Source organism: Scyliorhinus canicula, chromosome 17 (genome assembly GCF_902713615.1).
Source record: "Scyliorhinus canicula chromosome 17, sScyCan1.1, whole genome shotgun sequence".
NCBI lineage: Eukaryota > Metazoa > Chordata > Chondrichthyes > Carcharhiniformes > Scyliorhinidae > Scyliorhinus > Scyliorhinus canicula.
Window position 1 is genome coordinate 96210687 of NC_052162.1, and position 15856 is coordinate 96226542.

A 15856-nucleotide genomic window follows, 5' to 3' on the forward strand; every position below is an offset into this window, starting at 1 on the left:
TGCTCGAGTTGTACGGGGCTTCTCCCTTGGCTCTGCCCAGGACTCCTCCCCCAGAAGCGGCTGTATAAAGGTCAGTGCCACATGGTCAGCCAGCCAGTTCACCGAAAGTTCAATGGCTAATAGGCTGGCTCTGTTGTGAGTATATTAAAACCGCAATTCTAATCCTACAAGCACGTGTCCGTAGAATTGTTGGTTCCAACATCTTGTAACTTTGAACAAGGAGTTGCGAGCATTAGATAACGAATGGTTTCAGAGGAATGTGATTGGAAGCTAATTGTTGCTAGGGGGGCCTAATTGGTCATGTATATAAACCCCCAAGCTAATTAGGAACTAACCCATGTACATGTCTAACAGAGGCTATTAGCCATTGTACAATTGAAAAGGTGACCATGAGCACTGCGGAGTGCCTGGCTTTCTCCCAAAAGCTTTAACCAATAACTCAACTCTTTGGTATGAGCAAGTTATTTTCCACTTCAATGGAGATAAGGAACAGTGACATAAATATCATGTGACTTCTGGGAGAAGGTTGTAAGGCGTTGGAGCGATTAGGTGCCTTGCATAGAGTTCTGTTGTAAGATATATCATCTTGTTTTATTTAATAACTTATTCCTTGTTGAGTGGTTGGAATATTTAATTTAGTAGTGTAAATGAATCAGCTTTCTTCAATAACTCAGCTTGATATTCTTTGTGAACACTCCTGAATAGACCCAGAGACCATCACAAAGGGAAGCCTGGCAGATATAAAAATCCTGATCCCCACGGGGTCAGTTAGGACACTTTGCACGAGAGTGCAATGCGCCACAGAAACCACAAAGAGCCCAACAGACAGGCACCCTAAATAGGAATAGGGTAAAGCCTATTCATAGTGTTAGCAACCGTTCAGACCAGGGAGACATGAACGGCACAGACTGACGGTGTTCGGGCTGCCTAACTTGGGTCTGCTACACCCTTTGGGATAAGTCCGGCCGACCGGTCGTAGCAGCCAAAGTCCGAGGTCAGCCCGTTGAATTTCTTTGGGACACAGGAGTGTCCCGCACCACACTCAATTCCTCCACAATCTTTCAGAGGGACACGTGGCCCACAACAGACACCATCACCCTCAGCGGCTTTACAGGCCACTTACAGCAGGGACACATCACAGTCCCTGTATCCGTACAAATCGACAACATCACCACAAAGCACCCCATAGTGTTAGTTGATCTGTCCCACACAGCAGAGCACATTTTAGGAATCGACTTTGAGCTCCCACAACCTTTCCTTTGATGCAGTCAACAAATGTGTCTGGAAAATGGCAAAAGCAGCACGAGCCCCCGCCACGCTCACAGTAGGAGAATATGCAGATAGAATCAGCTCAGTTGGAGACTACTGGTTTGACCCGAGAACAATTAGTACAGACAGACAGGTTAGGGCAGTCCTGCAAGAACACAAAGCAGCATTTGCACAGCACAAGCATAACTGTGGCCGAATGGCTGGCTCTGTGCAGATTACAGGTCCTGACCCCAGACCCCAGAAACAGTACGGATTTCCCCAGGAAGCAGAGGGAGAAATCTCAAAAGTGATAGATGGCTTGTTAGAACAGTGCGTACTGAGATCAGTAGCCTCCACTAATAATGCCCTGATTTGGCCCTTCAGGAAACCAGCTTGGATCATGGCGACTGACCATTGATTACTGGGAACTGAATAAAGTAATCCCAGCAGCAGCCCCCACCATAGCCACAAGTCCCGACACCATGCTCAAGCAGAGACTCCAGTCACGATTCTTTATGGTTTTGGACATTAGTAACTGCTTCTGGTCCATTCCATTGGCTAAAGCGTGCCAGTACAAATTTGCCTTCACCTTTAAAGGACAGCAGTACAGGTGGACGTGCCTTCCACAAGGCTTCCACAACTCCCCCTCCATTTTCCACCGACAGCTGGCAAATGGATTAGCTAAATTTTCCCGCCCCGAATGTCTGGTCCAGTACGTAGACGACCTGCTACTACAGACAGATACAAAGGTAGAGCACATTTCACTTCTAGCAGAACTCTTAGGACTCCTAAAAGAATTTGGATGTAAGGTTAACCCCAAAAAGGCCCAGATCTTGGAAGAAAAAATGATATACTTGGGAACAGTTATCACACATGGTAAACGCGGAATCAAGCAGAAAAGGATTGACTCGATCATCAAATTGCCCCTTCCCCACAACGTCTCAGCCTTCCGGTCATTTTTAGGACTGGTTGGCTACTGCCAAAACCACATTGATGGTTTCGCCACTAAAGCAGCTCCCCTATCCGACCTTCTTAAGAAAAAGGCACCTAGGGAATTGCTTCTCCAGCATACAGATGCCGTGGATGCTTTAAAAAGAGCACTCAGCACTGCCCCCGCACTACACGTCCCAGACCCACTTTCCCCGTACGCTATCGAAGTAGCAAGCATCGACCGAACCCTTTCGGCCGTTCTCCTCCAGGAACGCCATAACCAGTTACGACGTGTAGCATATGCATCCCGAGTATTAGACCCTGTCGAGGAAGTATTTTCTGCCTGTGAAAGGCACCTGCTCGCAGTTTTTTGGTCAGTACAATACTTTTCATACATAACCGGACTCAACCCCATCACCATCCTCACAGAACACACCCCAACACAGCTTTTGTTAGACGGCCGACTTAAAGATGGCACAGTCAGCCAAATCCGAGCAGCCCGCTGGACCCTTCTTTTACAGGGACGGGACATCACAGTTAAATGAACAAAGACACACACTTTCCTTGCAGACAATTTACAGTACCCAGGCACCCCTCATGAATGTGAGATTATCTCCACCCAGCACAACACAGGCCCATTCATTCCAAAGACATCTCCCAGGAAGATAAGTAGTTCACCCCGGAGACCCCAGCCCACAGACACGTGCGCACCCCTGAAAATCTATGTGGATGGCTCCTCCACAGTTTTAGATGGCAAACGCATAACAGAAGGCGGTATTTATGGGGCTGGTTTAGCTCACTGGGCTAAATCACTGTCTTTTGAAGCAGACCAAGCAGGCCACCAGCACGGTTCGATTCCAGTACCAGCCTCCCGGACAGGCGCCGGAATGCGGCGACTAGGGGCTTTTCACAGTAACGTCATTGAAGCCTACTCGTGACAATAAGCGATTTTCATTTCATTTCATTTCATAGAAGAGATTTCCCTAAAGTTGCCAGGGCACTTAGGCTCACGCAGCAATAGTGTATCTAGTAGACCACCCCGACTCGTTCCCCACTCCAGCAGACATCTATTCAGCCAGTCTGTATGTCTGTAATAGTTTAACCGAATACCTACCCCTGTGGAAGACAAGAGGATTTGTTTCCACAGATGGAAAACCCATACCATCAGCCCCGTTACTCAACCATATTTTAAAGCAGGCAAAGGACAGGAAATACCGCATTGTGAAAGTTCGCAGTCACCACCGTTCTTCCCCCCTTGGAAATGTTAAAGCAGATGCCCTAGCAAAGGCAGGTTCTAGGCATGGGTATTTTTCTAACCCCCCTGAAAGCACCCCAGTATACGCAGTTCAGGTCTCACAGACCAACATACAGGATTTAGCCCAGGCACAGAAACAGGATGAGAAGCTCAGGGAAGTTTTAAAGGGAACGTTCCCAGCCCCTTATGACAAATTGAAGAATTCCATAACCACACATGACGGTGTGATTCTAAAAGACAGCCTTTATGTAGTTCCAGAGCAGGATAGGAACCAACTCATTTGTTTGTTCCATGACAATCATGGACATCAGGGAATTGAACCCACTTTAGCCCACCTCAGACCGTTCTGTTTGTGGCCAAATTTAAAAGCTGACGTGACACACTACGTTGAGAATTGCTTGATCTGTGCCCAGAACAATCCGGACAGATACGCAAAGAAGGCTCAATTTAGCCACACCCGCCCGTTAATGGCCCATGGACTAACCTCCAGATAGACTTTATTGGACCCCTAACCCCTTGCAGAAACGGATATAAGTATGTGTTGGTGGTCATCGACACCTTCACAAAACGGGTGGAAGCTTTTCCATCGCGCACCAATACGGCAAAGACCACAGCCAAAATACTAACCCAACACATCTTTACAAGATGGGGACTCCCCCGCAGTATAGAATTCAATCAAGGCTCCCACGTTACAGGACGAGTTATGAAAAACGTCCTCACAATTTTTGGAATTACTCAAAAGTTTCATATCGTGTACCAACCCCAGTCAAGTGGTATTATCAAACGCATGAATAGGACACTAAAAGCCACCCTTAGGAAAATGGTTCAGCAGAACAATAGCACCTGGGATTCAGTCCTCCCATTTGCATTAATGTTTTTGAGAAACACAGTATCCACGTCCACAGGATACACCCCCCACACACTCATCACCAGACGCCCCATGAAAGGAACGGAATATTTATTAGGCTTAGACTTGACCAGCCCCGCAGTGACAGCCCTCACACACGAAAACGCTGTACAGCAGTTAATAGCAAATGTGAAGGCGGCCCAACTCGCAGCCGCTTTGAGAATGGGCACAAGGAAAAAACAAAGCAAGGCTTGTTTCGATAAGATGGTGCATGCCACTGAGTTTGAAGTAGGGCAGCAAGTACTGCTTTCCCTATACAATCCCCTCACATTCCTGTCACCAAAATACTCAGGTCCGTACTCCATTTCGGACAAAGTAAGCCCCTCTGTCTGCAAGATAAAATACCCTAATGGAAAGTCTGCATGGTTCCACATAAACCAGCTCAAGGCTTATGGATCGCAGAACAACCACACACACCACATCCTGCTCGCAGTAGCAGACAAGCTCGCCCCACCCACAGAAAACACATTCCTACCCTCCGCCAGCCAGTCCAGCCCGTCCTCTGACTCAACTTTGACTCCACCCCCTGACCCATGACTCTGCCTCTCCCTGCCCCCAGACAGCAGCGACAGCGACAGTGACTGCGAAAGCACTGACGGCAGCCACAGCACACCATGATACTATCCCCGTGCACCAAGCCCCACTCCCAGCGACTCCGAGTACAATTCAAGTGATCCCTTTGAGATCACATACGTTACAGCCCCTGACCCAGACCCATCGCCCGACGATTACGGACTGAACTCCAGTAGCTCCAACCTAGACACATGAATCTGGCACCGCAACAATTCATTCAGGTTCATCAGGAACGATGAGATGGACCCCATGTCACCCCACGCAGCTTTGGCAGGACTTCTGCAGTCAAGATTATAGCAGCCGGGAGAAGATGATGACATTGAGTCTGACTCCCACCACACAAATCCCTTTGCGACCCTGTTTACAACTGAAAACTAAGGTGGCCAGATGATGTTAAAAGGAACCGTTAGAGAGATACGGTGTCCTTTCTGATGGAACCTGCACGATATTTGTTGCATGTTTGTTTGTATGTGTTTGTTAAGTGTTCAGTGTTTAGAATTTAAACAGCTTTTCACAGCCCCACGCCACCACTTCTTTAACGCCCCCTGGCAGTTAATGGAGCAAGTTTGTCCACGGACAGCTGCCTAGTTTGTCCGCAGAAACATCGGAGAATTTGCCCAGACGCCAATTCGTAACTGCTCTTCTAATTTGAGGGTAGAAGAGACATTACTGCAACCCACCACAACGACTACATTCTTGCCGGTTACTCAGGAAGTGGAGAAACGACACTGGTCCCCGCCCTGCCTGAGGACCCCCCCCCCTCCCCCACCCTCTGGTCAGCTGAGCTCGGGTAGAGCACATCCCGTCCTACCCAGGGATTCCATCCAAATCGTACCTGCTGCGGCCCATACACACCTCATTTTGGCTCTTTCATTTCAAAAAAGTTTTGTTTTGTTTTATAGTGACCCTTCGGTTGCTTTCCTCATGCTATTTACATCCTCAAATATTGGGATGGTAAATCGCACAGGCTGCGAGACTGCTTGCACTGTGTCAGTATTTTTCAAGAATGTCTTGTCCAGAAATTCGGTTTTTATAAAATAATGAGGGAGTCACAGGTGGTGACCAATTATAAAGGGTAATTGGCAATAAAGAACAGACAGACAAACACACGAGATCTTAAGCAAGATGACAGATATTATGCTTGTGTTCACAAGATTCCAGAAGAAGACAAGAAGAGAAGGAAGACAAGAAGAGAAGAAAGACAAGAAGAGAAGAAAAGATGAAGATGGCCTCCATCTTTGCTAAATAGACTAACAGGGTCACATTGGTTGCGCGTGAACGCTAACCACCTCACCCCCACCCCACAGGCCATCAATGATTCACTCCCCCACAGTACACAGAGCCCAGTAACAGTCAACAGTACCCCGACCTGGTGTGATAAATTTATCACTTGGTATTCCCTCTCATATGTCATTGAAGTACTTGTAGCACTGGCGATACTGTGCAGTATCGTGCAGACCATTCGAATGAAGAAATGGTGAAGGAGAGCCTACCGCTCTAGCACCCCGGTATACAGAATTAGATCCCCTATTTTCGGTTTCCATCAGGCCACCGAACCCCTTGACATGGATTAAAGTACATTCGTTTTTTTGTTTTGTGTGTTTTCGTTTGTTGAATAAAGAAATGTGAACTCTGTGTTTGACTGCCAAACCAAAGAAATTTGAATGCTGCTATTTTTGTACAGTTAACATATTAGGATATTTTTGAGTGATGATAGTTTATAGAGAATAGTTAGAGGTTCCACTTTTTTATTTTGTAATGCATGTCCTTAATGACATAGCGCCCCCGTAAGGTGATGTGTGTATGTAAAATTGTTTAGTTCAAAATATGTTGCATAGTTAGGGTCAGAGTAGAGCCTAGTCATGGGTGCCCGCTTGGTCAGGGAACGAAAACATCACAGTAAGGTGATCCTTCACGCTTCGCGTTGAGGATCACAAGGAGGGAGTGTAGCCACCTGGGGTGGCCACGTCCCGATTCCAAAATGGACACTCGCAAAGAGTACAGGGAAAAATGGACAGCACTAGAAAAATGAGAAGGTACAAGGATTCCTGTGGATTAGAACTTGCAGAGCCCAGACAGAACTAAAACTACAAGCCATTAGCATAGTAATGAGCTATCTCCGGGGACAAAAGTAAACATTGAAACAATCGGAACCAGGACAGACTCCCCGGCGCCAGTGGAGACTAAAACAAAGGCAGGCCAATGGTTACCTAGAGCCCGCCCAGCGATTGGGGAACGACCCCATTATTGAAGAGAATCGATACAAACGATTGGGACATGGTCCAATTAATTGGGGCCAAGTCCAGGGTCCGCCCAGAAGGGCGTGAAACCCTGGGGACTGTAAAGCAGAGTCCCCAAGGTCAGTTCGCTCTCTTATTCTTCTTCGTCACCTTCATCTTGGCCTTTGTCTCTCAGCGATGAGAGGCCCGCCAAGCACCAGCCAAGTAAGTCAAAGGTCAACGCACGCTACGAGATAGGCACTCCTAGCTACTATTCTATACCAGCCCGAAGCCAGCTGTATCAGAACCGGACAACGGCCATTGTTCCTCTGACTCAGTGTGCCCCCCCGAAGCTAAGTATAGGCTTTTAGTAGTAGTTGTAGTTTAGCGAATAGAGTTTATGCATGAGTAATAATTGACTGTGTATGTAAATAAATGTGCATTGATTTCAAACTTACTAACTGGTGTATCGAGTCATTGATCAGTATTCGGTTTTGAACCTTGTGGTGGTATCAGAAAGATACCTGGCGACTCTTGAGCAAAGGTAATTAAAACAGAGCAAATTAAGGGAAGGCATAACGAGCAACAAGATGTATGGTGAAAGAGGGTGGTGGTTGCCTGGAACGCATTGCCAAGTCTAAATAAGGAATCTCAATCAGTGCAGGCTTGGTGGGTCAAAGGACCTGTTCCTGTGCTCATAGAATTTACAGTGCAGAAGGAGGCCATTCCACCCATCGAGTCTGCATCGGCTCGTGGAAAGAGCACCCTACCCAAGCCCACACCCTATTCCTGTAACCCAGTAATCCCACCCAACCTTCTTGAACACTAAGGACAATTTAGCCTTGCCAATCCACCTAACCCACACATCTTTAGACTGTGGGAGGAAACCGGAGCACCCGGAGGAAACCCACGCACACACGGGGAGAACGTTCAGACTCAGCACAGACAGTGACCCAAGCCGGGAATCGAACCTGGGACCCTGGAGCTGTGAAGCATTTGTGCTAACCACTATGTGGCCGTGCTGCCCCAGTGCTGTAATGTTCTTTGTTCTGGAGAAAATCTGAATATCATTGCACTTCCATGTTTTGATGATTTTGAAATGTTTTGAAATCTCACTTTCAGATATTTAATGAAAGTATATATCTTCCAAAAGACAGTTGTGTGTGAGACCTGGGTGGATGGGCAGTGTCAGGGATTTGCTGTGGCTCTGGTCAGAGCTAGTCGAGGGTCAGTGATTTAGTGACTGTTGACCCATAGATGTAAGTACGTGGCCATTATAAAACTTTTGAAAACAATTTTTTTTAAAAATGTTAACAACCTCCATGCACTAATATCGAACAGTGCTTTCTCACTTATTCCAAACTTTTCATCAGCTCTGCAGTGGAATGACAAAACACATCAGCTGATTTGCATGTACTGAAAAAAATGAACAGTCTGTTGAACTCCTCTATTCACTTGATCACTTCATCCTGTTATTGCATCATTTCACAATCTGCTAAATAAATGACTCGTTATTTCCTGAAGTTTTGTTTCTCTTTTCAGTTTGCCCTCTGAACAACGAATATAAAGCTTGCTTTCAGTAATTTTTGGGTTTCAACACAGCCAGAGCTTAAAAACAAAAGGAGACGGACAGAGTCAAATGCGCAAGTGCAATCTTTAAAGGTATGCGATAACTCTCATTAAACCAGGGCAGCACGGTGGCGCAGTGGGTTAGCCCTGCTGCCTCACGGCGCCGAGTTCCCAGGTTTGATCCCGGCTGTAGATGTCATATATATGGACTTCAGTAAAGCATTTGATAAAGTTTCCCATGGCAGGTTGATGGAAAAAGTGAAGTCGTATGGGGATCAGGGTGTACTAACTAGATGGATAAAGAACTGGCTGGGCAATAGGAGACAGAGAGTAGTGGTGGAAGGGAGTGTCTCAAAATGGAGAAAGGTGACTAGTGGTGTTCCACAGGGATCCGTGCTCGCTACCACTGTTGTTTGTGATCTACATAATTGACCTGGAGGAAGGTATAGGTGGCCTGAATACCAAGTTTGCAGATGATACTAAGATTGGGGGAGTTGCAGATAGCGAGGAGGACTGTCAGAGAATACAGCAAAATATAGATAGATTGGAGAGTTGGGCAGAGAAATGGCAGATGGAGTTCAATCCAGGCAAATGCGAGGTGATGCACTTTGGAAGATCTAACTTGAGCGCAGACTATATTGTCAATGGAAGAGCCCTGGGGAAAATTGATGTACAGAGAGATCTGGGAGTTCAGGTCCATTGTACCCTAAAGGTGGCAAGCAGGTCGATGGAGTGATCAAGAAGGCGTACAGCATGCTTGCCTTCATCGGACGGGGTATTGAGTACAAGAGTCGGCAGGTCATGTTACAGTTGTATCGGACTTTGGTTAGGTCACATTTGGAATACTGCGTGCAGTTCTGGTCGCCACATTACCAGAAGGATGTGGATACTTTAGAGAGGGTGCAGACGAGGTTCAATAGGATGTTGTCTGGTATGGAGGGTGCTAGCTATGAAGAAAGGTTGAGTAGATTAGGATTGTTTTCATTAGAAAGGTGGAGGTTGAGGTGGAGAACTGATTCAGGTATACAAAATTATAGAGGTATGGACAGGATAGACAGCAACAAGCTTTTTCCAAGAATGGGGGTGTCAATTACAAGGGGTCACGATTTCAAGGTGAGAGGGGGAAAGTTTAAGGGAGATGTGCGTGGAAAGTTTTTTACACAGAGGGTGGTGGGTGTCTGGAATGCTTTGCCAGCGGAGCTGGTAGAGGCGGGCACGATAGCATCATTTAAGATGCATCTAGACAGATAAATGAATGAGTGGGGAACAGAGAGAAGTAGACCTTGGAAAATAGGCAACAGGTTTAGATAAAGGATCTGGATCGGCGCAGGCTGGGAGGGCCGAAGTGCCTGTTCCTGTGCTGTAATTTTTCTTTGTTCTTTGTTCAGGGTCACTGTCCGTGTGGAGTTTGCACATTCTCCCCGTGTTAGCGTGGGTTTTGCCCCCACAACCTAAAAATGTGCAAGCTCGATAGATTGGCCACGCTAAACTGTCCCTTCATTGAAAATAATGAATTGGGTACTCTAAATTTATTTTTAAAAATCTCTCGTTAAACCTGTTGAATAAAATTCACCCTGAATTGTGACAACCGCGCTTTGTTTCAATTCTCCATTCTTACCTGTACAGCTCCCTGGCATGAGCAGAGTGTTTACTCAGTGAAGTTCTCGCACTGCTAACTTCTCTATCCAAAGTGAGTATTTCAGTGTGAATGTTTGCACAGGGAGTACAGTCACAATGAACAGATTAACAGCTTTTGATTAAGTCATTGGGTAGATTGCTGCATACTATCCAATGACAATCAAAACCCTGTATGGTCACCTGTTAATGGGGAGATTTTGCTTTTCTATTTCTATTTGCCTTTTATCCTTCATCTCTTTTGCGCCCTTTTGGGCAGTCCTTACTCCAGGTCCAATGGATCAATAGGGTTTAGATCACCCTCATCGATATTAGCCAATTAGGGGCAGATACCGTGATGGCTGGGCGGGTCCTAGCTAACATTGTCCCAGGCACATAGGCCTTTCCAAATAAGGTGAGTGGCGCCGGTTAGGCTGCTATTGTTGATGGTTTTTAATGCGAATGCTATTGTCTGGCGGGAGCAAGTGATCAGTCTTTAATGAACTGTGAGTTTCTCCCAGGTCTGGTTTCTTTGCACAACACACAGAGGCTGTGTACCTGTCTGTGTCCTAAATTGACCACAGTTCCCATTGTCCTTTGCAAGTGGCCATTTTACATGGCTGCACAGGCATCTGCAACGCGGCAACCCAGAGGAAAATATTGGCCAACCCACAATTGGACCTGAAGAAGCCCATTGAAATAGTTCTTTCCCGCGTGAGTGCGGAACAAGGAATACAGGAGCTACAGGGCAAGGTGGTCCTCAATCTGAGAGGCCCAACCACCCACAGAGCACCGCCTTCTGGAACCGATTATTCCAATTTCCGCTCTTGGCAGAATTAGGATGCCCGGCAGGCGCATTCCCCCAACCCGCAGAACATGGATCGGAGTGACCGGTATATGTATGGCTACCGGGACTGGGCAGAGAGGCACCAGAGAGAAGGCCCATCCACCTGCCAGCACGCCAGCCAGCCAGACACGACAACCCCGCCATCCCGCACCCCCACCCGAACCAGACGTATTTTTTGGATGAAGTTGTTGACTGCCAGCAACTGCACTGCATTGCTGCACCAAAGGTAGCACGGATATAGGGACTGGTTTAGCACAGTGGGCTAAATAGCTGGCTTTTAAAGCCGATCAAGGCAGGCCAGCAGTGCAGGTTCAATTCCCGTACCATGGTTGACCTTAGCTGATCTTGGAACCGGTATCAAGAAAATTTGTGACAGTAAATACGCACCGTGGGTTGTATGAATATACGAGACCACCTTTTGGGGTATCATTGGCTTACGCAATATTCTAATGTGTCAAGGAAAACATATTACAAGGGTGGCCTTGCGACGTCAGACCAGGAACACTTAAGGAAACTTAATGAGCTTCTCACCGCTGCTTTTCGGCTGCAGGGTGTTGCTCGTTTTACTAAGTGTGCTTACCACTTAATTTGCTCTGTTTTATTACTTAGTTCTGGAGTCGCCAGGTATCCTTATGATACCGCCACGAGGTTCAAGTCCAAGATCAGATCAATAACTCAATACACCAGTTAGTAAGGTTCAATCAAACACATTTATTATTTACACAGTAAATCGATACTCATGCAACTAATACGAGCGGACTAAACTATTCCTACCACTATGAGCCAATACTTATCATCGATAAGGGAACCCACTGGATCAGGGAACAATGGCCTCTTGTTCTGTCCTGAGACTGCAGGCTTCCCAGTTGGTATAGGCTAAGCGGTCAGGAGTGTCTATTCTCGTTGCATGAGTTGACTGGACACTTACTTGTCGATGTACCTGTTGGCCACGCCTCTCCTTCTCACGGTCAAGTTTTTAAAGAGCTGCTAGGATGTTCTGCTGGGAGGGCTGGTGAAGAGAGAGAGTGCTGGGATTGGGGTCTCTGCCTTATAGGCTTTAGGGGTTTCGCACCCTTCTGGGTGAACCCTATGCTTGCTTTCAATCGATTGGATCTCATACCAATCGATTGGTTTAAATCCCCCAATACTGGGGTTGATGCTCGATCGCTGGGCGGTTCTTGGGGCCTGTTTGTAACTTATTGTCCGGGACTCCTGCTGGCGCCGAAGAGTCTGGATGTGTTCCGATTATTCGCGATTGTTTCCATTGTGCCCGGGAAATCGCTCAATTAATATGCGCAACAGCCAGCTTCAGTGCTGTCTGGTTTCTTTGCAGTCAGAATACACAGGGAGATTCTGCAACCTGCTTGTCTTCCTTACATTGTCCAATTTTCCCTGCATGCATTTTAATCCACCATTTTGTGTTCGGGCAGTGGCCAACTTCGGTGGCTACAAGGGAGACGTGCGTGTTCCACATCCGGGAAATTACGTACGTCGGTTCCCGTATGGAACACCGTGGCCTTCACCGGGTTGTAACGGGAAACTATTACAGGAAATTTATCCCGACCCTCGCAACACTGCTGGCCCCTCTTACACCAGTTTCTGAAGAAGGTTCAGGAATGAACATGGCGTCCACCATAGCAGGCCGTGTTTGCCGAGGTAAAATAGTAACTCTCATCCTTGTGGTTGCTCACCTACTTCGACTCCGCCAAGCTACTGATGAGCCGGATACTTACTGCATCGGAGCACCCTTAGCCCACAGGATGGACAACGGCACAAAACGGCCCATCACCTTCACTTCTCAGACTCTTGCAACAGCCGAGCGAAATTACGCCCAGATTGAGGAAGAGGCTTTGACCATAGAGTTTTGCATTGAAGAAATTCCATCAATATGTCTCTGGCCACGCCTTCAAGATTCTGACAGATCACACTCCAAGGAAGACAGGGCAATCCCTCCCGTCGCACCCGCACAAATTCAATGATGGGCTTTGCTGCTGGAAGCTTATGAATATATAATGGACACCGGCCTGGGATGGAGATCCCTCATGCAGACGCTCTAAGACGTCGTCCCCTGCCGACCAGGCCACTGATGCCCACTTGAACCGACAAAATCATTGTTACTTTGCATTTTATGGAAACATTGCCTGTTACCACATCTCAACTCAGGATCTGGATCCACACGGATCTCCAGTTAGCCCGTATCCGGCACATCACATTGGACAGGACTCAGCACCGCGCTTTGCCTGATGGTCACGGACCTCATCATAGAGGACAGGGTCTTCCTATGGGGGACATGCATCTTGGTTCCAACAAAAGGTTGCGGCACCATTTTGAAGAATCTCCACAGTGACCATCCTGTGGTCTGGAAAATGAAGATTCTGGCTTGCAGCTATGTGTGGTGGCCTGGTATTGACAAGGACATCAAAAAACTTGCCCAGCAGTGCGGCCTGAGCCAGCAGCACCCGAAATTTCTGCCGGCAGTGCCCCTCCACCTGGTCGCGGCTTCATGCCGATTTTGTCGATTTAGGGCGGCACAATAGCAGAGTGGTTAGCACTGTTGCTTCACAGCACCAGGGACCTGGGTTCGATTCCTGGCTTGGGTCACTGTCTGTGCAGTGTCTGCACGTTCTCCCTCTTCTGGCGGTGAATTGGACATTCTGAATTCTCCCTCAATATACAAGAACAGGCGCAGAGTGTGGCGACTAGGGGCTTTTCACAGCAACTTCATTGCAGTATTAATGTAAGTTTATTTGTGACACTAATAAAGATTATTATTATTATTATTATTATTATTATTAGTTTTCCAGGCCATTCTAGGGATTGATGTTCTTGATCCTGGCCGACACCTATTCCAAGTGGATGGATATGAACCGAATGATACTGACAACGTCCAAGCCCACAATCGGGCGACTCCGCCAGACGTTCATTACACACGGCATACCAGAAATCATTGTCCCCGACAATGAGAGGGCGTTCACTAGCTCGGAACTTGGGACTTTTTACGAACCAAATATCTGGTGTTAGAGTCTACATCGATGATGTTATAATATGGTCAACTACACCAGAACAACATTATTCAAGACTCATGTAAACAATGATGAGAATTGACTTGCATGGCCTGAAATTAAACAAAGACAAATGCCAATTTGGCATAGAGAAATTGAAGTTGGAATTTCGAAAGATGTGTACAACCAGATCAAGATAAAGTAAATGCAATTGGTCAAATGCCACATCCAAAAGCAGACACCCAGAGAGCAGAGATAACTCACCACACTGAGGGTCTATGAGCACGTCTCCTATTTGCACGTGAATGAGAGGCAGTGCAGGGCTAATCTGTGATTACCCTGATATTTTGCACACCCCCTCTGCCACATTCTCCGAGAAGACCTGACGCCATGTGAGTTTGGTGGCTTCCCTCTGTTCGTGGCCCTGAAGGTGATAGCAGCACTCAATTTCTTTGCCTCTGGGTCTTTCTAGGGATCAACAGGGCACCTGGTGGGAATTTCACCATCAGAAAGACATTGATGCATCCAGGAGGGCTTTACAGGAGGTCCCATCATTATGTGAACTTTTCTCTGGATGAGGATAGCTAGGCTCAGACATTTACAGACTTCACAGTTATCTCTGGGTTCCCATGTGTGCAGGGTGCAATAGACTGCACCCATGTGACTTCAGTGACTCCATGGCAACAGCCCATGATGTTCAGCACCTGAAAGGAGACCATCAAAAGCGCATCCTGCAAGCCTGTGCTCTGTTCCCTGGGAATTTCCATGACTCCTACCTTCTCAGTCACTAATGGATGGTATGTTCGATGAGGCAGGTGTGATGATATGCATGAAGCAATTCTGTAGATAATATTGTACATGATCTCTGACCAGCAGGTGGCAGTGTGGCAGGGTAAGTCTATCATGTGGTTCTGTGCCCCGAGACAATCGGGAGTAAATCGTGTTGGTTGATAGACTTATTTTGCAGTAGCTCTATAACAGTTAGTTAGTGTCAGTAGTTTATTGGTTATTTATTCCAGGTATCTTTACCACACAGTTGTTTCATAATAAATTATGTAAACTAGATATTCTATAGTGCATCATTCATATTAGCCAGTCTACAAAACATGACATGGTAAATTAAAAAAATTACCCATTGTTAAACTAATTAAACATAATTACTTAATTATAATTTGGAGGGTATCTAAGAGAGAGATTGAAGTGTACTGTATTTAGCTTTCACATTTATAGTAGAGATATAGTGCCAGGAAACATATAGTTAACAGTAACTTAAAAAAAAATTTGAAAATGTAATTTACGAATTAATTGACACAATGTCAATTAGAGGGGTGCAGTGCTCTGACTGTGAGATGTGGCAGGTCCGGGAAGCTCCCAGCGCCCCGGATGGCTTCATCTGTAGAAAGTGCACCCAACTAGAGCTCCTCACAGACCGCATGGTTTGTTGGAGCATCAGTTGGATGCACTTAGGAGCATGCAGGAGGCGGAAAGCGTCATAGATAGCAGTTATATAAATGTGGTCACACCCAAGGTGCAGGCAGAGAAATGGGTGACGACCAGAAAGGGCAGGCAGTCAGTGCATGAATCCCCTGTGGTTGTCCCCCTCTCGAACAGGTATACCCCTTTGGATACTGTCGGGGGGGGGGGGGGCGGGGGGGGAATAGCCTATCAGGGGAAAACAGCAGCAGCCAGAGC